A 24,088-nucleotide genomic window follows, 5' to 3' on the forward strand; every position below is an offset into this window, starting at 1 on the left:
CCAAATAAGAAAAATAGTTGTCAACATTAAGTTCAGAAATGTGCTAAACATTAAACCATCCAATTGAAGTGAAGCATGAATATCTGCAGAAACTGTGATCATAGCAAAAACACAAAAATAATGGAGGAAATCAGCAGGTCACACTCATTTCCATGGGAGGTAAAGATATTATTATTCTGTTATGACCCAGACTTGCTATATAGTAACACATTTGGTTTCTATTCAGAATTATTTTTAAGAAATAATGTTTAATCAACAAATATGTATGGATTTGAATTACATTTATATGAATTTGTGATATGTATATGATATGACATGCTTTTTTTGCTATATTAGTAGACTTTATATGTAGGATTTATATGTTAAACTCAATAAAAATATTTTAAAAAGAAAAAGATATATAACTAACTTTTCGGGCCTGGACGCAGACAGGGAAATCATTTTGTTGAGCACCCTTGCTCTGTCTGCCTGCCGCAATAGCGGGAAACTCCCAATAATAACCCATTTCAATTCCCTGCCCTTTTTACATGCCAACATGGTCTGTCCATGGTCTCATGCACTGCCAGATTGAGACCACCAGCAAATAACACCCTCCAACTGGATGCATTTACCTTGGCTTCTCCAGTTTCTGTTAGGAGCACCCTCCCACCCCCGCATCTCTTCCCTTCCCCATTCCCTATGTCTCATTTCCTGTAGCTCTCTCTTTCCCTTTCCCACTGCCTTCTTTCCTCCAGCTCTGCACTCAGAGTCACACACCTCCCCTGACCAATTTTCACCTTCCCTCTCCTGTTCTCCTATCCTCCTGTGGGCCTGAATTCCACCCCCTTCCATTTCTTCCCCTCTCCCCCCTGCCTTTTTATTCTGGTGCCTGCCTATTTTCTGAAGAAAGGCTCAGGCCTGAAATATTGATTATGTACATCTTCACTTCCTGTGGACCTGTTGAGATCCTCCAGCATTTTGATGTTTTTATCCAATTGGTCAGTCCAGAGGGCTGGACTAAGAAGCCAGAGACACAAAGTTCAAATATTGCCATGCCAGAATTTAAATTCAATTACAGGTTGTACCTCTCTAATCCGGCACTCTATGGTCCAGCAACTCCTGTGGTCAGGCATGTTTGGACTCTGCCACCATTAGTTGGTGGATCTGCCACCAGGGCAGTAGTGATAGCAGCACTAATGAGCCAAAATATGTTTATATTGCAGCCGAGTGTTTTGGTGATACAGTCCTGTTAACTTCTTATATTTAGCTGTATTTTAGCCCTTCAGGACTAAGAGATGCAGAATATGGTGCTAGGGGTCAATTTCTGTTTTCCAGCATTTTTTGTAGTCCGGCAATGGCCAGGTCCAAATGTCACTGGATTAAAGAGGAACAACCTGTAGTTGTTTTTAAAAATGTTAGACACAGCATGGAAAAATACCCCTTTGGCTCATGAGCCTGTACCTCCCCATTACACCCATTCCACCTACAACCCCCTGGTACATTTTGAAGGGTGGGAGGAAACCAGAGCCCCTGGGGTAAACCTATGCAGACATGGGAAGAGCGTACAAACTCCTTATAGAGACAGAGCAGGATTCTAACCCAAGTCCGAGTTGTTGGCGCTGTAACAGCGTTGCACTAACCACTTCGCTAACCATTAATGATGATGAGTTTATTATCATTCACATTGTGCCATGTAATATACCCGAAATTCTTACTTGTTGCGGCTGAGCAGATATTTATAAAGAAAAACCATAACAGTAAACGAATTAATTCACAGTAATCCTAGTGCAAAAAAAGTAATCCCACAGACAGTCCGTGCTTAGTGTACTAAAAGAGGGTTTAAGAGTCTGATAGTCCTTGCAAAGAAACTTCTTGAGCCTAGAGGTACTGGTTTTCGGGCTTCTATATCTTCTGCCCGAAGATAGCAATGATGAAGTTTACTGCCTTCTTGAGGCAGTACCTTGCATAGACGCCTGCAGTGGGTGGGAGGTCAGAGCCTGTGATGGACCTGGCTAAGTTTGCTACCCAATCCGCATTCCTGGGCACTAGGTTGTGAGGTAATCAATGTTTTTTCCAGAGTACACCTGTAGAAATTCGATAAGAGTATCCAACTACACTGACTCTCCTCAAATCCCTTAGAAAGCCAAACATGTTCCCATGAATTCTGAAGCACCATTCCTATTGGAAGTATATTGGAGGTGAGATGCAATATTGTGACGAGAAGGATTGAGTAAAATCTAATGCAGCCTTGTTTGACACCAATCTTCACTGAGAATGGAATTGTAATAGATCCATTGGTAAATACCACTTCTCGCATGCCATGGTGGAGCACGCAAAGGATGCAGAAAATGAATTTTTAATGACATGTTGCATTTCATGGTTTTGGATGCTTGAAGTAGACTTAAAATACAGCAGGAAATCACAAAAGTAGATTACATCTGTGCCTGCCAACTACTTTCTGAGGAGGGGTCCTCTGATATGTGGACTCCCAGGAATTTGAAGAATCTAACCCTCTCCACTACCATCCCATTGATGAGGACAAGTGCATGGTCTCATGGCCTCCCCTTACTAAAGTCTGCAATTTGTTCCTTGTTCTTACTAATGCTGATGCCACAATTATTGATCCAGATTGTTGATCTGTGTGCTATACTCATGATCTAGATCAAGATTTCAAGATTCTTTTATTGTTATCTAATCATACAGAAAATGTAATATTGCATGAAACTTACTTTAGTCTGCCTTAAGGCAGACAAAGAGTCACCATTGGTATTGCTCAGCGCCCCTTTACAGTAAGAGAAAGAGAAGCAGAGTCCCTTCAGGGTCACTGGGTGTCTGTGGATTCACTTCGAGTGCTCCCACAGCCTCTGCAGCTGCACAGGGCCCTGTCGTTGCACAGACCCATGTTCTATCTGTTGGCAACTCGATCTCCAGATCCAAACCTCCAATACAGTCATGGTCTTCATCTCTGAAACTCTTTGGGAACCCTTTTTGTCCTCAGCACCCTCTCGAATTCTGGTTCTGCTGAGCCAGTCTTCAGCAGTGAAATTACTATTGAATGAGCCACATTAGGCAGGAGATAGATGATTCAAAGAACCAGACAATGGGTACACCTTCCCTTGAAGGCTCAGATTGTAAGAGGAATTCTGTCTTTACCAAAGTAGCTTTGCCATCAGAAATAAAGCTGTCCAGTATCTCAATGCTCTGCCTGAGGAATTAGGCAACACCTATGACCCTTTGATTCATTCAATCATGGAAGCAACAACCTCAGTGCACACAATTATTGATCTGGGAACCAGATTGTTGATCTGTGTGCTATACTCATGATCTAGATCAAGATTCTTTTATTGTTATCTAATAATACAGAAAATGCAATATTGCACGAAACTTACTTCAGTCTGCCTTAAGGCAGACCAAATTTTGAATGAGGCCATCCTTGAAAAACATACTTACCTTAAACATCCTGGATGACTTTAAATCCAAGGTGGAAAGAGACGTGATCCTCTGGCTCGTCTAGTTAGTAGGGAAGGATAACTTCTAAGTGGTCCCTTCCTGACAAATTGCTTCAAGCCCCACCTCATCATAACAGAAACCTGTTTCATTAAAAATACAAGCACACAGTGCGATGACACTCCCCAATCCATGCACCTGTTACTTCATACTATCGTCAGTAACAAAAAATGACAAGGATGCCTGCACCATCCTTGCTACAACAGATCCTAATGACAACTGGTCATTAACGACCCCAAAGACCACCAAAAGGCAGCTCCTGACAGACCCAGAGACAGCGTCTCACAAACAACTGATCAAACGTACACAGCCTTAGGATTCCCTAAAATCTGCCACAACTGGCCAGTGACCTTTGGCTTTTCTGATAAGAAGAACCAGGATAGGTTTAATTTGAGTGACTAAGGGATCAAGGAGCCAAGTTACCACAAGCATTAGGCTTAATTTCCCTGGAGTATTGGTAGAATTCTTTTCCCTGGAACAAAGGAAGCTGAAGGGTAACTTGACAGAGGTGACATGGCAGAGGTAAAATTATAAGCTGCAAGTAGATAGGACAGGTTGTCAGAATCTTTTTTCCCCTCATGGTAGGGTATAAAAACAAGAGGGCATTGATTTAAGATGAGAAGAGAATTTTAAAAGGGATTGTGGGGAAAGTTTTTCATCCCGAGACTGTTTGCGATCACTGGACAATTTTTTTCCAAAAGGTTTGCTTCCTGAGAGAAAAAAAAACTGGGGATTATGATAGACAACTTGAAGCTCAACACAAAGATAATTTCAGATTTGCTGTCTCACATAGCAAATTAAGTTTTATTGAATTTATCATGTTTAATCGCATAATGATGCCGACACATTTCAATTGTTCAATTGACCTAAAAATATTCTGCTGTTGCTTTTCATTTGTATTCAGCAACTGATGCCTCTCTCATGTCAGTGTCCAACAAAAGTCGCTCAGCACTGATGGATTCCAGTTGCCCTGATACCACCTTTCCATAGTTGCAACGTCCTGGTGAAACCTTTCGCCACGTTCGTCACTGACTGCACCAAGATCAACAGGGAAGACGTCCAAGTGTGAATGCAGAAAATGAATTTTTAATGACATGTTGCATTTCATGGTTTTGGATGCTTGAAGTAGACTTAAAATGCAGCAGGAAATCACAAAAGTAGATTACATCTAAAAATGGTATGAGATAGGAAAAGTTTAAGGTGATTTTCATGATTAGCTGCCCAAAATCCACAAAACCCAAGTGTTCAGGAAGCATAATCTCCATTATCCAGTGTATCTGGAAGAGGTAATGAAATAGATATAATTATGTTCATGAAACATATTGATCCAGATTGTTGATCTGTGTGCTATACTCATGATCTAGATCAAGATTTTCAAGATTCTTTTATTGTTATCTAATAATACAGAAAATGTAATATTGCATGAAACTTACTTTTGTAATTTCCTGCTGTATTTTAAGTCTACTTCAAGCATCCAAAACCATGAAATGTAACATGTCATTAAAAATTCATTTTCTGCATCCTTTGCGTGCTCCACCATGGCATGCGAGAAGTGGTATTTACCAATGGATCTATTACAATTCCATTCTCAGTGAAGATTGGTGTCAAACAAGGCTGCATTAGATTTTACTCTGAAGGATATGATCTTAATGTGGGCAAATGAGAGTAGTATAGATGCACTAAAAAGTTGGCACAAATGTGATGAGCCAAAGGGCTCATTTCTGAGCAGTACAACTCTCATATGAATCTTTAATGAACTGAAAGTTTTACCTTTGCTCAAGGAAAAAGAGACAGCTACACAGGCACCTGAAGACAAAGTCCAAACAGAAAACCAGAAACTGAAGAAAATGGTGATTGAAAGGAGCACAGAAGATTCAGCAACTTGCTGGCAACATTGGTATGAGTGGGTGCCTCAGTACCATCACGACATTCCACAGCACAAACACACAAGACCCCACCACAATGTGAACCAAGAACAAGATGTTCAAGGGGAGGGAGAGGGAAGAAATGTCTGCTGGAAGTAGCACTTCAAATACCATATCACCCATGACTTGTTACATGATGTGAGTACAATTAGCTCCATTCTACAGATCAGCTGAATTTCTCCAGCACATTTGTGTATTGCACTTGATCCCAGTGCCTGCAGAGTTCCTTGTTTAACTCCATACTACAGCAGCCTGTTCAGTCCAGCCTTGCTGCTATTCCTGACTGATAAGAAATCAAGACTGTCATGTCCGAACTAAAAAATAGTCAGACCTACAAAACAGATGATTTCTCCACTCTAATCCTAAAACTTGGCAGTGAAGAGCTTCAGACAGTGATCCACATTCTGGGAAGAGCAGGATATATGAGGAGATCTCAAAAACTATAGAGGGATACCCCTTCTGTCTGTCAGAAGGAAAGTCATCGACAGAATTTTCCAAGTGGCTGAATATCTGCTTTGATTTACTTCCATCTAGATGCACAGAGAACATGATCTATAACACAGAACAGTGTTATAGATCAAGGAGAACATCAGAGTCCTTTGACCTCACCTCCATCAATCAGCAAGGACTAGAACATCATCCTCAAATTTCTCTCCATCCTTTGCGTGCTCCACCATGGCATGCAAGAGGTGGTATTTACCAGTGGATCTATTACAATTCCATTCTCAGTGAAGATTGGTGTCAAACAAGGCTGCATTAGATTTTACTCAATCCTTCTCATCACAATATTGCATCTCACCTCTAATATACTTCCAATAGGAATGGTGCTTCAGAATTCATGGGAACATGTTCAACTTATGGCAACCACACTCCTGGTTACCCAAGCTTCAGTAACCAGTTGCAATGTGCAGACCATGGTTCCTTTTGTGCATTCTCAGAGGCTGAGTTCAAAGCCATTGTCAACTATCCACTGATACAAACTATCTATAAAACAAAGATCCTCAGCCAACCTGCCCCTGGTGTCTCCTGACAATAAAGATTCATGGCTAATCTCAGATAATCATGGACCATTTATCAAATGTCAAGCCATTCATTCTCTGTGGAATATATTGATGATATTCGGCTACATAGCACAGTCTATGATTGAGGAGAAAAAGCACTTGAATATCAACATCTCAGAACGGATGCAAAATGTATGGTCTACCAAGCAGCAGTGATCACAGTCCTCTCTTTTATGCTTCTCTAACATGAACTTCTTACAGCAGCATCTCCAAGTACTGAAAACTACCACAATTTGTTTCTCACCATTGTGATGTTTCTTTTATTACAATAAAGAAACTTGGGTTATTTTTAAACAACTAGATTTATTAACTAAAGCAAACAGCACTGAGATAGAACACACACAGGCCTCATATGGAGGTATCCATCTTGAATCTCCCCAAGATGCAACAGTATTCCCAAGATGCAACATTCTCCAGATGCTACACACTCTGATTCATCCTGGTGGTAGCACTCTATCACTACATCCCCTTTCCTTGAGATATTTAATCTAATATGACAAATTAATGCAGTATTCTTTCAATTTAAAGTTCAACACAAACATAACATGAACATCAGCAGCACAAACTTTTAAGTGAGCTGTCTTTTTCTTTTATAGATTCAGTCTGTCAGGTGCTTTGACAACTCATGTGGATCTTCTTAACACAGGTGCTTATGTCGGCTCTGCTGGTCCACAACTGTCTAGCATGAGTGGTGTTTCCTCTGTTTCTGTGCAAGCTGAATCCTCTGCATCTGTCCGTTCTTGCAGTATCTCTGGCATTTTCAGCAGGCTCTTTCGATTCCTCCTCAGTATTTGACCATCCTCTGTTCTGACAGTGTAGGATCTTGGATTTACTTCCTCCAGAACAGTGGCCTTTTTGTCCCAAGTGTTGGAATCTCTGAATCTCCCTGTGTCATGTTGTGCCAGTGGCCCTAAGCTTCTTGTTGACTTGTCATAGTTTGCCTTTTGTCTCCCTTGCAGACACTTTTGTTTCCGTTCAACATCGCTGATCTTCTTTGGATCTGCAGAGTAGGGAAGTGTGCTGCATAGTATATGTCCCATCAGAAGCTCAGCGGGTGACATGCCATGTTCAAGTAGTGAAGCCCTGTAACTCAAAAGAGCTAGATACGGATCTGAGCCACTGCCTAGTGCTTTCTTGAGTAACTGTTTAACAATGTGAATTTCTTTCTCTGCTTTGCCATTTGACTGTGGATGCAGAGGACTTGAAGTCACATGTCGAAAATCATACTCTCCTGCAAAGTTCTGGAATTCTCTACAATTGTAGGATGGTCCACTCTCACTGTAGACAATTTGAGAAATTCCGTGTCTTGCAAAGATCAATTTCATATATTGGATCACACAAGCAGCAAACATGTTAGGAAGCAGAGCAATCTCTGGATCGATCGATAGATAATCAATAGCCAGCAAGTAATTTTTCCATCCATGTGGAACAGATCAGACCTAACTTTCTGCTATGGTTCTGCTGTTTCCTTTGTCTGCTTTGCGTGATGATTCAAACGGGTCTTACAGCTTGAAACCGCCCTGTCAATCTTTATCCTGAGCCAATAAACGGAAGTTCTGGCCCTCGTCTTTCATTTTTCCATTCCAAAGTCCCTCTCATGCACCCTTTTCAGCATCTCTTGTCACAGTGATTAAGGAATGACAATTCTGCTCTGTCTGAGAAGAAGTTCATTGACAACATTCAGCTCAGCTCTGATGTTGTTGTATGGCAATTCTTCATTCAGATTTTGATGACCTTCTGTAGAACTGTATCCTTTTCTGTTTCAGCTGTGATCTGCTTGCATTTCATGTCACATACAGGAAGAGATTCAGTGATCAGATTCACATCTGTCTCTGTGGTACTCTAATTGTGTGGTTCACTCTGCGTCGTTGCCCTGGATAACGCATCAGCTAACATGAAGTTTCCCATTTCAAACTCATAACATTGTAGATTCATCATCAGTCTTTGGTTTCTCGGTGACATTTCACTGAGATTTTTCTTGATTATTGCTATTAATGGATTGTGGTCAGTCTGCCATGAATGTTGGTAGATTATGTGAAATTTCTCGAGTCCATAGACCAGACCTTCACACCAAACTGTCATTTTTCTCTGTTTAACTTTAATCTTTATTTCTGGATGCATTGTAGTACTTTGATGAGCCTCTCGTTGTGTTGTTCCTGTGTGGATCCCCATGGGATCATGTCATCCATGTACATATGTACCCCATTTATGCCTTCTATGATGTGCTCCATTGTCCTGTGGAACACTTCTGGAGCCGAGGGAATTCCAAAAGGCATCCTCAGACAGGAGTATTAAATGAGGTATTAAATGCCCATTCAGAGCCAGCTCTTCAGCGCTTGACGTCCTGTTTTGCGGAAACTGCCAAAATGTTTGGCCTGGAAGTCAGCCTGAAGAAAACAGAGGTCCTCCATCAGTCAGCTCCCCACCTTGACTACCGGCCCCCCCACATCTCCATCGGGCACACAAAACTCAAAACGGTCAACCAGTTTACCTATCTCGGCTGCACCATTTCATCAGATGCAAGGATCGACAACGAGATAGACAACAGACTCGCCAAGGCAAATAGCGCCTTTGGAAGACTACACAAAAGAGTCTGGAAAAACAACCAACTGAAAAACCTCACAAAGATTAGCGTATACAGAGCCGTTGTCATACCCACACTCCTGTTCGGCTCCAAATCATGGGTCCTCTACCGGCATCACCTACGGCTCCTAGAACGCTTCCACCAGCGTTGTCTCCGCTCCATCCTCAACATTCATTGGAGCGCCTTCATCCCTAACATCGAAGTACTCGAGATGGCAGAGGCCGACAGCATCGAGTCCACGCTGCTGAAGATCCAGCTGCGCTGGGTGGGTCACGTCTCCAGAATGGAGGACCATCGCCTTCCCAAGATCGTGTTATATGGCGAGCTCGCCACTGGCCACCGTGACAGAGGTGCACCAAAGAAGAGGTACAAGGACTGCCTAAAGAAATCTCTTGGTGCCTGCCACATTGACCACCGCCAGTGGGCTGATATCGCCTCAAACCGTGCATCTTGGCGCCTCACAGATCGGCGGGCAGCAACCTCCTTTGAAGAAGACTGCAGAGCCCACCTCACTGACAAAAGACAAAGGAGGAAAAACCCAACTCCCAACCCCAACCAACCAATTTTCCCCTGCAATCGCTGCAACCGTGTCTGCCTGTCCCGCATCGGACTTGTCAGCCACAAAGGAGCTGACATGGACATTTACCCCCTCCATAAATCTTCGTCCACGAAGCCAAGCCAAAAAGAAATGCACAGCATTTTGTGTTATCATCATGCAGTTTTATTTGCCAGAAGCCCTGGGATACATCCAATTTAGTGAAAAACTTTGCACCGGCCATCTCACATGTAATTTCAACCCTGGTTGGAATCTGATAACGTTCCCTCTTTATATTAGCATTCAAGCCTTTTGGGTCCATGCACACGCATGGGTCACCCTTTCGTTTTGACAGATACCATTGAATTCACCCGTTCTGTGAGCTCCTCCACTAGACCCCTAGTGACGTCATTCAGTCAAGTTCCTGCTTGAGCTTTTCTTTTAGTGGTGCTGGAACCCACCTCGGGGTGTGCACTACTGACTCTGCATTCTCTTTTAACTGTATCTTATAATTGAAGACTATAAAATGACTGGAAATTGATCCAGCATTTCCTCAATGCTATCCTGCACATTGTCACTGTTAATGTGGTACACCCTCTTAAGTTTTCATATGCTTTGTCACCAAGCAGTGATTCATGTCTATCTGATACAACTGTGAACCTGAGGATGTGCTCTTTATCTTTAATTTTCACCTTGAGTTTACATGTACCTTTCGTGTTGATGCTCTGTCCATTGTATGTTTTAAGCAGAATAGGCTTTTGGATGGATGTATGGCTTTATCTGCATTGCCCTGATATTGCACTCACAGATCAAATTGACCTGTGCCCCTGTGTCTAGCTTGAAATAAATATTTGTTCCATTTATATACAATCACACAGTCCACTGATCCTGCTCAACACTGTTCACTACCATGCTGAGGGCAGTTTCTTCTATAGTGTGTACACTTTTACTTCTGTCTTGTTTCTCTGTGGAAAAACAATGGGAAGAATCACTATGTGGAGCAATTAGCAAAAACAAATGAGTTGAAAAACCCTAGAGCTTTAGGTCCCGCCATGGTAAGTAGCATTACAATCTTCCTTCTATCTGGTTTGCTATCGTCATGATGTCACCCCTCCATATATATATCTCTGCATGTCAGTATCCATGTTAGTCTGATGGTATTAAAGAATGAAAAAAGCACCATGTCTCTGAGTCCTCATTGTGTAAATGCATACACAACAGTGGCGACGAGGAACAAAACGAATCCTAGGCGTGCTCGATGCACCAACCGGGGGAAGGAAGCAAAAGGAGAAAGGTGAAAGTGACTACCTATCGAGCTCCACGAATTTCTGCCAAAAGATCAAAGTGAAAGCGGACCAAGATGGCGGAGGGAAAGTTCAGAAAATTCAACAAGGCAGATGAAAGTTGGGGTAATTACGTAGAATAGTTTAACCACTACTGTGTAGCCCATAACATTATTGAAGCCGTGGTAAACCGAAAACGTGCCTTATTCCTCAGTATAATGGGCAAAAAAAATTCTATGTCCTTAAAACTTTGCTGTCCCTGGAAGACCAAGGGACAAAGACCTACACTGAGTTATGCACAGCACTGCAGATCCACTTAAGCCCTTGACCACCGGTTATGGCAGAAAGGCAACAATTCTATGAAAGGAAACAAATGCCTTGGAAGGCAGTAAGGGAATACCTGGCAGCATTGAGTAAACTGTCCAAGCACTGTCACTTTGAGCAGTTTCTTACCCAAGCACTTTGAGACAGATTGGTGATGGGGTTGGCAGATCACCAGGCAAAGCAGAAATTACTGGCAATGGATGACAAAGTAACTCAAGATCATTTATAGAACTGCCTGCAGCTCAGCTATGGAAGACAAAAAATTGTATGTGATCTAACAAGACCTTCTGGTTGAGGGGATTTCCCCCCTACAGTGCTTCCGTTGCAGGAAGTACAACCATCGCCCAGAAAACTGTTTCTTCAAAAATTCCAAATGCCACCGTTGCAACAAAAAAGGACATATCAAAGCAAGATGTCCAATTAAAGAAACAGTAAAACACAGGTGGAATCAAGCCATAGAAAGGTCTGTAATTCTGACATTGGTTGGATATGGGGCTTTGCAAATGGCTTCTGTGGCCATCGGATCCTTTTGTACCCCTCCTTGTCCATTGTAAATCCCAATTATGTCACTGAGGGCAGCATGAAGACACACTTCTCCTGTTGTAGTCTGCTTAGGACCTTTTCAAGGCTTTGTAAGTGTTCCCTGTTATTTCGGACTGTAACATCCCACTGCTATTCAGTGTGGAAATTTGTCCATTGTAGCTTAAAAAATTGCAGGTACTGCTAAAATAGGCGAACAGTCCCAGGTGGGTATTGATTATCACATATTTTCTTGATTCTTTGTCCAACTCTATTTGTTGGTATGCCTGCGACAAATCTAATTTTGTGAACTTTTGCTCTCCATTTAGTGCTTGGAATAGTTCTTCTGCTTTGGGCATGGGGAGCTATGGTACTTTTAGTGCCTGGTTGATGGTAACTTTGTAATCACTGCAAATGCGAATTTCACCATTTGCTTTCCTTACAGGTACGACGAGCGCTGCCCAATCACTATATTCTATTGTCAGATATTGTCGATCAGAAACATATCCCTAACATGTCTACATTTTGCAGCCGCCTAAACCACTTTTATTCAAGAAAGATCAAAAATGGTACTGGAATACAGAAACTAAAAACACAGTTGATCAACAAAAGGAAATATTAACGTCAACAAATGAGGTTCTGATCCTAGGAAGTGACTCTAGCGTTGATGCTTCACCAGTAGGACTGGGAGCAGTTTTGTCCCAAATCACAGAGAAGGGTGAGCAACCAGTGGCAATATGCTTCGTAGATATTAACTGCAAGCAAACGCAATTACGCAAAACTGGAAAAAGAAGAAATAGCAATAATTTTTGGTGTAAAAATATTCAACCAATATCTCTATAGAAGAACCATCACCCTAATCACTGTCAACAAACCTCTAAGTTTGATTCTGGGTCCCCACAAAGGGATACCAATATTAACTGCAGCCAGAATTCAAACATGGGCCACGCTACTAGCCGCATACAACTACAATGTAAAACGTAAACTGGGAACACTCAGAGCTACGTGGATGCCTTATCACACTTACCACTACCCGAAACTGAACAAAAAGAAGAAATTATTGAATGGAGAGCAGAGGCAGCAGCGATCAACCAAGAACAACTACAACAACTGCCCATTACAGCCCAGATGATCGGCAGAGAAACTTGAATGGAGGCAAGCAAAGTCTTATACTTCACCCTTAATGGATGGCCAGAATCTGAGATCATACCAGAAGACCTGAAAACTTACTTTACACGCCGCCATGAACTATCAGTTGAAGAAGGATGTTTATTTTGGGGGGCCCGTACAATTATTCCAGCCAAATGGCAAAACACCTTGTTATCAGAGCTGCACCACAACCATCCAGGAATAGTACAAATGAAAGCTCTGGCCCAGATGCATGTTTGGTGGCCATCAATAGACAGAGACATTGAAACAACAGTGAGAGAATGCGAAATATGTCAGCCAATGCAGCCAAAAATGCCACAGGCCGAGGCCAAACCATGGAAATGGCCTTCCAAACCCTGGCATTGGATTCACGTAGACTTTGCAGGGCCATTCATGGGAGAGGCTTTCCTTAGAGCGGTGGACGCACATTCCAAGTGGCCAGTAGTTTAGCACCAAAGCCGATTCTACAATTGAATGTCTACGAGCCATGTTGTCCACATAAGGGCTACCTCACGAATTGGTCACGGACAATGGACCTCAGTTCACATCAGAACCTTTTAAGAGATTTATGGGCGACAACAAAATCAAAAAAATTTTGTCGGCTCCCTATCACCCAAGTACTAATGGAGAGGCAGAACGTTTTGTGCAAACATTCAAAAAGGCGATGAAAACAAAGTAACTTTTAAACACTCACAAGATTGCAGATTTCCTATTGGGGTACAGAAACACACCACATTCTACCACAAAACACACACCAGTGAAATTGATGTTTAGCCGCAACCTGCGGACATGACACTCCACAGTTCACCCGGATTTGGGCCTCCGTTTAGAAAAGTCCTCATCACCACAAACTTTACCTAGAGCACTGGAAGTGGGTGAGAGTGTACTGGCACAAGATTACAGACAATACAAAGACCCATGGGTGGTAGGGATGATGCTACAAAAGTTGTGCACCTACTCATACTCTGTTCTAGTGGGAGACAAACTATGGAAAGGATACATTGACCAATTGTGATCATTGTCTGAAACTAAAGTCCATGAACTACCTCATGACCTGAAGGAGGTAGAACCAGATTTGCCGTGGCTACCACAGCAATCCAACCCCTTGGGCCAAGTGAAAAAGGGGCAGAGACGGGTAGCTCAGTAACTGCAACATGCAGCCCAGCACATAGAAATCCGGAAGCCAGCAAAGTCTGGAACATTTATTGCATGGTGGGGGGGGGAAAGAGTGTTGTGTATAAGCCCACCCTGCTGTACATCATGATGCCTACATCATGATGTTACCCCTTATATATATATCTCTGTATGTCAGTAGCCATGTCAGTCTGATGGTATTAAAGAATGAGAAAAGCACCATGTCTCAGAGTCCTAATTGTGCAACTGCATACACAACATTTCAGGTACAGCATGAATCTTTGTTTAAACAGCCTACAGTCCATTTTACAGCATCAGAAATTTTTTAATGCACCATATTTTCTTTACTGTTATTGGCTGATGCTCACTATCGACACTGTGGTGTTCTTTCACTCTTGGCTGTTTTTTCCATTCCTGGTACCATGTGATGTTTCTTTAATTACAATAAAGAAATTTGGATTCTTTTTAAACAACTAGATTTATTAACTAAAGCAAACAGCACTAAGACAGACATACAGACCAAACCTCATGTGGAGGCAACCATCTTGAATCTCCCCAAGATGTAACTGCATTCCCAAAATGCAACATTCCCCAGATGCAACACACTCCATCTCTGACTCCTCCTCAATTGCCAACCCCTGCCGTACATGTCCACCAACCAAACCACTCTCCATGCATGACTTGCAGGCTCTTCACACCTAAAGTCCCCCCTCCGTTGCTATTCACCATCCTCACCCCTGACAGCAAACCTGTTGCCAATAAAAGCAGATGATACAGTGCCAGGACAGGCCCTTCATACGGACAGATGTATAGCACTTACTTAAAGAAAGGGTTATTGAAGCCACTAATAGCCCTTGGAGAGCACAGGTAGTAGTAGTGCGAAACAGGGAAAAGAATAGAATGATCATCGACTACAGTCAGACCATCAATAGAAACACTCAAATGGACGCATACCCCCCTTTCTATGAGTCATCAACACGGTCAACTAAATTGTGCAGTATCAGGTCTTTTCAACGATCGATCTAAAGTCGGTATATCATCATCTACCCATCTGCCCAGAGGACCACCAGTAGGCATTCAAGGCAGATGGCCACCTCTACCACTTCTTGCAGGTTCCCTAATGGCACCACTATTATGGGACAAATAGATGGAACTAATGAGTCAGATTGCAGGAGGGAGATCAAGAACCTGGTTGGATGAGTGCCTGAACAACAATTTTGCACTCAACATCACCCAGACCAAGGAGCTTACTGTTGAATGGCATCTTGGTCTTCCAGAGGGTGATGGACTGTGTGGTGGATCAGTACGAGTTGTGGCCCACTTTCCCACATCTTGACAACGTCACCATCTTCGACCACGACCTGCAGGACCATGATGCCAATCTCCAGAGATTTCTCAAGACAGCCAAGCTTCTTAATATGATGTACAACAAGGTCAAGTGTGTGTTCCACACAACTTGCCTGTCCATTCTTGGCTGTATCATGGAGAATGGCATCATTGGCCCAGACACAGAACACACGCAACCACATTTGGAGCTTCCCCTTCCACACAGCCTCAAGGCCCTGAAGAGGTGCCTTGGGTTTTTCTCTTATTATGCTCAGTGGGTCCCCAATAATGTGGACAAGCCCTGCCCTCTTATCAAACTTACGTCCTTCCCTCTGGCGAAGGAGGCTTGTGCAGCCTTCAACTCCATCAAGACTGACGTTGCCAAGGCCACAATGCATGCTGTGAACGAATGCACCCCTTTTCAAGTGGAAAAAATAATACATCAGACTGCCCTGGCAGCCACCCTTAATCAGACTGGCAGGCCTGTTGCATCTTTTTCACACGCCCTGCAAGGCCCTGAGATTCAACACACCTCAATCAAAAAAGAGGCCCAAGCCACTGCCTAGGCAGTGCGGCACTGACGCCATTACCTGGCTGGTAAGAGATTCATTTTGCTGACCGATCAACACCCTGTCGTGTTCATGTTCAACAGTGGGGCAAAATCAAAAACAATAAAATACTGCGGTGGAAAATTGAATTATCCACCTATAACTGACCAGCTGGGGAAACTTAATGAGCCACCAGATGGCCTGTCCCATGGAACTTGTGCCAGCACCTAGATCAGCTGACTGCAAAATCTCCATAACAATCTGTCACCCCAGAGTCATCAGGTATTTTCACTTCGCTAAAGCTTGCAACCTGCTGTACTCCATTGACGAGGTCAGGTCTGTGCTAAGTGCAAACCGCACTTCTACCGGCCAGACAGGGGACACCTTATTAAAGCCATTCGCCCCTTTGAGCAACTCAGTGTCGACTTTAAAGGACCCCTGCCCTTCACCGACCTTAACATCATCGACGAATACTCCAGTTTCCCATTTGCCTTACCCTGCTCAGACATGACCACTGCCACAGTTATCAAGGCCCTGCACAGCCTCATCACTCTATTTGGATTTCCCAGTTATATCAACAGCGACCAGGGGCCTTCCTTTATGAGTGACGAGCTGCACCAGTGCCTTTTGGCCAGTGGCACTGCCACAAGCAGGACCACTAGTCACAACCTCCAGGGTAATGGAGAGGGAGAATGCTACGGTCTGGAAGGCAGTCCTCCTGGCCTTGTGGTCCAAAGAACTCCTAATCTCCCGCTGCCAGGAGGTTCTCCCTGAGGCCCGCCACTCTATCAGGTCCCTGCTCTGCATCGCCTCTAATGCTGCACCACATGATTTCCCCAGGAAATCTGTGATAGGGACCACACTACCAGCATGGCTGAAATCCCAGGGCCCATCCTGTACTAGAAGCATGTGAGGAAGCATAAATCTGACCCATTGGTCAAAAGGGTCCACCTCCTCCATGCCAATCCTCAATATGCCTAAGTGGCATATCTGGACGAACACAAGGACACCATTTCCATCAGTGACTTAGCTCCCTCAGGGGCCCTGGAGACTGCTGCTAGTCACCCCACACCCTTCTCACCTTTGAACACACACAATGCACCTGACCTCTGGTATCCTACCTCCGCCCCAAGGGAGGATACATCAGGCACAGCGCCCACCCACCAGCACAATACTAATGAATACAAACAGGTACCCAAGACCATCCAGGTCTCTGCTGCTGCACCGCAGCCGCAACTGCTTCTTCGACGATCCCAGCGAGCAACCAGAGTGCTTGATAGGTGGAACTTATGACTTTCAAGTTGTAAACTTGTAACTTTGTAAGTTCCAAGTCACTCTGCAGGACTCTTAAAAACAAGGGGTGAATGTGATAAACCACGGTAATGTATAATTATCTGATCAACCATACCTTTTGGCTGGTTGTACCTGTGGCCCATTCCACAGGCCCCTGCAACTCAGTGCAGGGCATGCTATGTTCTCAAGTGAATTATAGCCTAATGGTTTCTCCACAATCGTCTCCTGAGTGATTGATGTATATCAGTAGGGTAAAAGCGCAGAGTTCATACTCCCCCCACCCTGTCTAAAAGGAGCAGCTCTGAACACAACCTTACAGAGAAGGAAAGCCACAGTAGGGCACCAATCAGCCAATAGCAATGCTGCAGCTAAATACAGAAACTTCTGTATGGTCATGTATGGGAATGCAAGCCACTAAATACGTAGTTATGGCAGCCTCCAACTATGACTCAGCAGCCAAAAGCCTCACACTTAATCTCCAAATTCACTGATGGCACCACCATTGTTGGACAAATAGATGGAACTAATGAGTCACAATGCAGGAGGGAGATCAAGAACCTGGTTGGGTGAGTGCCCGAACAACAATTTTGCACTCAACGTCACCAGACCAAGGAGCTTATTGTTGATTTTAGGAAGGAGAGACTACACATTGATGGGAAGGTGGTAGGGTGTCAAGTTCTTGGACGTCCATATTTCAGAAGACCTCTCCTGGATTTAGTACTTCAAGGTAGTCATGAAGAAGGCACACCAATGCCTAGACTGAGGAGATTTGGTAGGTTACTCAATCAAATTTCTGCAGTGCACTGTGGAAAGTATCTTGGTTTGTTGCATCACAGCCTAGTTTGGTCAAGTGCCTGGGGATGCAGAAGGCAGCAACCATAGCGATGTCCATCACAGGCTCTACCGTATGTGTGAGGCACTGCCTCAAAAAGGCAGCCAATGAGGGGGGGAGCGTGGCCCTGCAAAGGACTTATATGTGTTTTGGTTGATCTTTCTGTGAAGAGTATCAAAAAGACAGTTAAAATCTCAAAACCAAGTATCTTTTCACCAAAAATGGTTGAAGCAAGAGACCAAGGTAGCAAAAAAACCAAAAACCAAAGAAGTTTCTACTCACCCAGGAACATCAAGCGAAAGCTCAAAAGGGACAGGCAGACCCTGTCAGAAGCTGAGGAGCCGGGACAAGATCTAAATATTATCCTGGAGAAAATGGAAAATTTGTGTAACCACTTTACAGGCATCGAAATTGCAATTAGAGACATGTCAGTGAGGATGACTGAATTTATAGACATTGTTGAAGATTTCATATAACAAATGAACCAAGTGGAAATTGATTTGGTGAAAACACAAGAAAAGCTAAAAGCTATGGAAGAAGATGCAAAAGAAATGGGATTCAGACAGACAAGGTTATGCTGGACAAGATCGACCACATGGAGAAATTCAGCAGACGTAACAATGTCCAAATTATTGGGTTGAAAGAGGGGACCAAACAGAGAGGCCCGGAGAACTTCTTTGAAACATGGATCTCACAAGTGCTGGAAGAAAATAAAATTACAGATAGAAAGGACTCACCAGATCCTTGGACCCAGAAGAGCCGGTGATCAATGACCACAACCAGGACGGTAAGACTTTTGAGTCACCTGGAACATGAAACAATTCTGGGAGCAACATCCTTCTTTTAATTTAGCATGTTCAATGATCTGCCTGAGATTGACCATGAAAAAATGCTATCCTTTCAAGATTTTAGTCCTACTTTGATTAAATAAAGTAAAGAGTTTGACAATGTGAAAAGACAATTGCATTTTAAAAATCTGAAATACTCAATGATATATGATGCAAACCTGAGGGTCGAAGTAGCGGAAGGTAATCGGCGATTTTTCAAGACTAAGAACAAGGTAGAAGATCTTTAATGAAGATTGTGACAAGATTAAAGATACCAAATAAGAAGACTGTTTACCTTGGGTCCAAGTAAAAGTTATATTTTTGAACCGTCTTCTATTTATTGTTAAAAAGGAAATATTATCGAAATGTTTGCGGAGAGCTCAAGAAAAAGAGCGAAAACTTGGTAAAAGTAGCAGCAGGGTGGAGACTCAGGTCTAAGGAGGATAATCGCACCAGGAGAGGAGCACTTTTACGAGATGGTACTAAAGGGAGGGGTTCTTCTTCCTCGGAAGATTCTACGGGCTTTTATCGCAGGCTTTCAGGATTTTCTGTTTACGTCACGATCAGGGCAGGGATACTGTATGTGTTTTTTAAAGGGAAAAGATCACTGAATTGTTTAAACAACCAAAAAGCTTTCACTGCTAAACAATATTTGTATAAAAATTGGTATGGATGAAATGTTAAAGTTTATTAGTCTTAATGTTAATGGGCAGTTAAATGGAAGCTGGTCTTGGCACATTTAAAAAAAAATTAAAGGCAGATGTAGTCTTTCTGTAAGAAACACATCTTACTAAATCAGAACATGCTAAATTAAAAGAAGGATGGGTGGGACAAGTAATATCGTCTTCATTTGGCTCAAAGGCAAGAGGAGTAGCTATTTAAATTAATAAAAATATACCAGTAATAATAGATAGCACATTATAAAATTTATGCAGAATCGTGGATGTTCATGAATATCTATGCACCAAATTATGATGATGAAGCCTTCATAAAGAATATCTTTTTTAAAAGCAGCAGAGGGAAGACAAAATCTATTGGTCAGGGGAGATTTTAATTTCTGTTTGGATCCAATATTGGATAAATCAGCAAAAATGGTAACAAGGGCAAAAGCTGCAAAAATGACACTATAATTTATTAAGGATTTAAATTTGATTAATATATGGAGGCAACTTAACCCTGTCAAGAGATTATTTATACTACTCAAGGGTGTATAACTCACATACAAGGATTGCCCAGTTAAAAAGTAGAGAGATAAAAATGGATTGTTTGGCAAGACTACTCAATCAGATCACTTGCCATTAATTTTAACCATTGTGATCATGGAAAAACAAGAAAATTTGTATAGAGAGCATCTCAATGCCACACTGTTGAGAATGAAAGACTTTTGTGAGTTTAAGAGACAGATAGAACTGTTTTGTGAAACTAATCTCCCTTTCACTTATAATAGCTTTTTAATATGGGACACATTTAAAGCTTGCTTGAGAGGACAAATTATTTCTTATTCTCAAAAGAGAATATAATACAGAATTGGATGGTCTGGAGAAAGATATAACAAAACTGGAAAAATAATATCAAAGAGCAGAGTTGCAAGAAAAGTATAGACTATTGGTGAATTTTTTTAAAACTGAGATATAACACATTGTAAACATATCGAAGGGGAAAAAAAAAACATTAAAAACTAAACAAAAATACTATGAATTAGAAGAATAGGCACACAAACTCCTAGTTTGATAAGTAAAAGCGGAGGAGTATTCAAGGATGATAAATGCAATCAATATTTTAACATATAATCAAAAACAAATAAATAATATATTTAGACAATATAGACAAATCAGAATTACTAGCAGACGAAAATGAGATTGTGTACCGGGCCGGGTCAACCCCACACACAACGGGCCGAACTGCCGTAGCGAACAGCACAGGGACTTCCCCCCACCGCGCAAAAGTTCTAGGCTTCAGCGCGTTGCCAGGGGAACAGCCAGGCCTCACAGCAGCATTATGAGATCAGTCCCGTGAGCCTGTCACCTCCCCTAAAAATGAACGCATGTGGTTTGAATAAACGGCAGTTACTAGTTTACTTGCTTGGTTTTTGTCGGCATTTCTTTCAGCAGCTCTGCCTTTAGCAGTGCTACAATGTATTAATTTTTAGCGAATATTGAACTTCTAAAACTAGAGGATAGAGAACTGACTGATTTAGATGCCCCTTTTACAAGAGAAAAAATGGAGAAGGTTTTCGGCACTTTACAAGCTAACAAGTCCCTAAGGGAAGATGGGTTCCCGACCGAGTTCTATAGACAATTTAAAGATTTGTGGATGCTTCTTAAGATGGATATACTGGACCGGGCAGTGGAGACCCAGACTCTCCCAGAATCTTTTTCAACTGCTATGATCCACAGCGCTACCTAAGTAAAATAGAGACCCATTAAAATCTGAGTATAATATTCTCCCTGGATGCAGAAAAAGCATTCGATCACTTAGAATGGCCTTTCTTATTTAAAACATTGGTGAAATTTGGCATAGGTAGAATATTTAAAAATTGAATAAAAACTATTATAATCATTATATATCATTGGAGCAACTTCATCCCTAACATCGAAGTACTCGAGATGGCAGAGGCCGACAGCATCGAGTCCGCGCTGCTGAAGATCCAGCTGCGCTGGGTGGGTCACGTCTCCAGAATGGAGGACCATCGCCTTCCCAAGATCGTGTTATATGGCGAGCTCTCCACTGGCCACCGTGACAGAGGTGCACCAAAGAAGAGGTACAAGGACTGCCTAAAGAAATCTCTTGGTGCCTGCCACATTGACCACCGCCAGTGGGCTGATCTCGCCTCAAACCGTGCATCTTGGCGCCTCACAGTTCGGCGGGCAGCAACCTCCTTTGAAGAAGACCGCAGAGCCCACCTCACTGACAAGAGACAAAGGAGGAAAAACCCAACACCCAACCCCAACCCACCAATTTTCCCCTGCAACCGCTGCAACCGTGTCTGCCTGTCCCGCATCGGAATTGTCAGCCACAATCGAGCCTGCAGCTGACGTGGACTTTTACCCCCTCCATAAATCTTTGTCCGCGAAGCCAAGCCAAAGAAGAAGAAATAAACTGCAAACCAAAATTATACTAATAGTCAGATGTCAGCAGTTTTCCCCTTGAGTAGATCGAGTAGACAGAGGTGTCCCCTGTCCCCAGCACTTTTTATCCTGATGATTGAACCAGTGGCAGAGATTATAAGAAAAGATCCAGATATCAAAGGCTTCAAGGTTGGACAAGAAAACATAAAATTAGTCTATTTGCCTGATGATGTGCTATTATGTTTATCTGATCTGGTTGAGTCCTTGATAAAATTACAAACAACATTAGAAAAATATGGAAGAGTTTCAGGTTAAAAAATAAGTGTGGATAAGAGTGAGATAATGCCATTGAGGAATTTTGACTATAAAAGATATCAAAAAGGTAGTATATTTAAATAGAAGACAGATGGAATCAAATATTTAGGAATAATGACAGGTAATAATTTAGAGAATTTATAGAATTCACCATAGAGAATTTATACAAATTAAATTGCACTCCTCTTTTAGAAAAAAAAATAGAGGAAGATCTCCAGAAATGGAAAGATCTGCCGATTATTTTAGTGGTAAGAGTAAATTGTATTAAACGGAATGTGATGCCAAGATTACAGTACCTTTTTCTGTTGCTGCCTATTGCACTATCTAAAATTCTTTTTAAATGATTAAATAATTATATAAGGTGATTCTTATGGAATAATAAGGAGCTGAGAATTTCACTGGAAAAACTAACATGGGACTATAAACTGGGAGGTCTTAGACTTCTGGATTTTTTGCAAGTATTATTTATCAGCTCAAGATAGATTTCTTCCATTCATCTTTGAAGAAGATAGTCCGTCCCCCGTCCCCCCCCCCTCTTGGATCCAAGTGGGATTGTATTCAGTAAGAGGGGGGGGGGGGGGACAGCAAAGGACTTTATTTATGTGGAATATTGTTAATAACAAAAAAGACAGATAATCCATTATTAATACATATGATTAGAATATAGCAAGAAATCAATGAGTGAATTGGAAAAAATGCAGGGATATTACCATTATGTAAAAATGTGTGGTTGCCCATGAATCTGGGCAACAGAATACTAAACTCCTGATCATTCAAAGGAATAAGATGTATTGATGATTGCTATGCAGAGGGACTTCTTATGGCTTTTGAACAACTAAGACATAAATATGGAGTATCTAACAGGACTTTCTTCTGTTATCTACAGCTAAGATTGTTCCTGAGAGAAAGATGGGGGCCAATGTTGGTCTCACCTGAAATTAGTGAAATGGAATAAAAGATCTTGCTGGGGAATATACCTAAATTCGTAACTAAAATGTATAATGCTCTCCAGCATGAAAGTGCAAAACCAGTTTTACAGAGGTCGAGAGAGAGGAGATGGGAGTCAAACCCAGGAGTTGCAATATCAGAAAGATGCCAGCCTGATTGGTGTTTGGATAGTATGACACCAATTATAAATGCAAGATATGGATTAGTTCAATACAATTTCCTACACCAATTATATCTTACACCACAGAAATTGCATTGATCAAAATCTGAAATATCAGAGATGTTTTAGATGTGGAACAGAAACAGGAACATTATTACATGCTATGTGGTCATGGGTGAAGGTGAGATCTTTTTGGCAGGATATTGCTGAAATATTAACAAGGATAACGAACAACCCTTAGCTTTATGTTTTAGGTAGCTTTATTGAATTAAGTAATAAATTAATTAAATTCCAAATTTCATTTGCTACAATAGCCTTAGCAGTGGCTAAAAAATGTATTGCAATTAGTTAGAAATCCCCTTTTCATACAGCACAATGGACTGCAGAGATGAATAGTTGCACAGCTACAGAAAAGATTACATATAAAGAACAAATATTGCCATATTTGTTAAGATATGGCAGCCAGCTTTGGATCATATAAGGGCCCAATAATAACTAAAATAAGAAAAAGGACAATAATAGGTGACTTCCCCACATTGATTTTTAAATGTGAGCCCTGACCGTGTGCAGATTTATATTATGGAGGGGGGTGGGGGGGGTGGAAGGGCTGTTTTGTTTAATATTCATAGAAGAGAGACAACGTCATAAAGGATCCCATCACCCTAATCATTACCTCTTCTTTCTGCTACTAAGAGACAAAACATCAGGCCTGAAATCTAAGTTCAAGATTTCCCATCAGAAGACCAGTCAGTACGAATTGGAAGCAATGTC

At 42.0% G+C, this 24,088-nt stretch overlaps 1 long non-coding RNA gene across 1 annotated transcript in view; it reads right to left on the reverse strand.

The window, feature by feature from the left end:
- Positions 1–24,088, reverse strand: part of LOC138762212 (uncharacterized) — a 120,183-nt gene that overhangs the window by 95,023 nt on the left and 1,072 nt on the right. Inside the window, exon 2 of the long non-coding RNA XR_011356837.1 lies at positions 18,282–18,364. This is a non-coding gene — a long non-coding RNA (uncharacterized lncRNA). The remainder of the gene's footprint in view (positions 1–18,281; positions 18,365–24,088) is intronic.

The sequence above is a fragment of the Narcine bancroftii genome, chromosome 4 (genome assembly GCF_036971445.1).
Source record: "Narcine bancroftii isolate sNarBan1 chromosome 4, sNarBan1.hap1, whole genome shotgun sequence".
NCBI lineage: Eukaryota > Metazoa > Chordata > Chondrichthyes > Torpediniformes > Narcinidae > Narcine > Narcine bancroftii.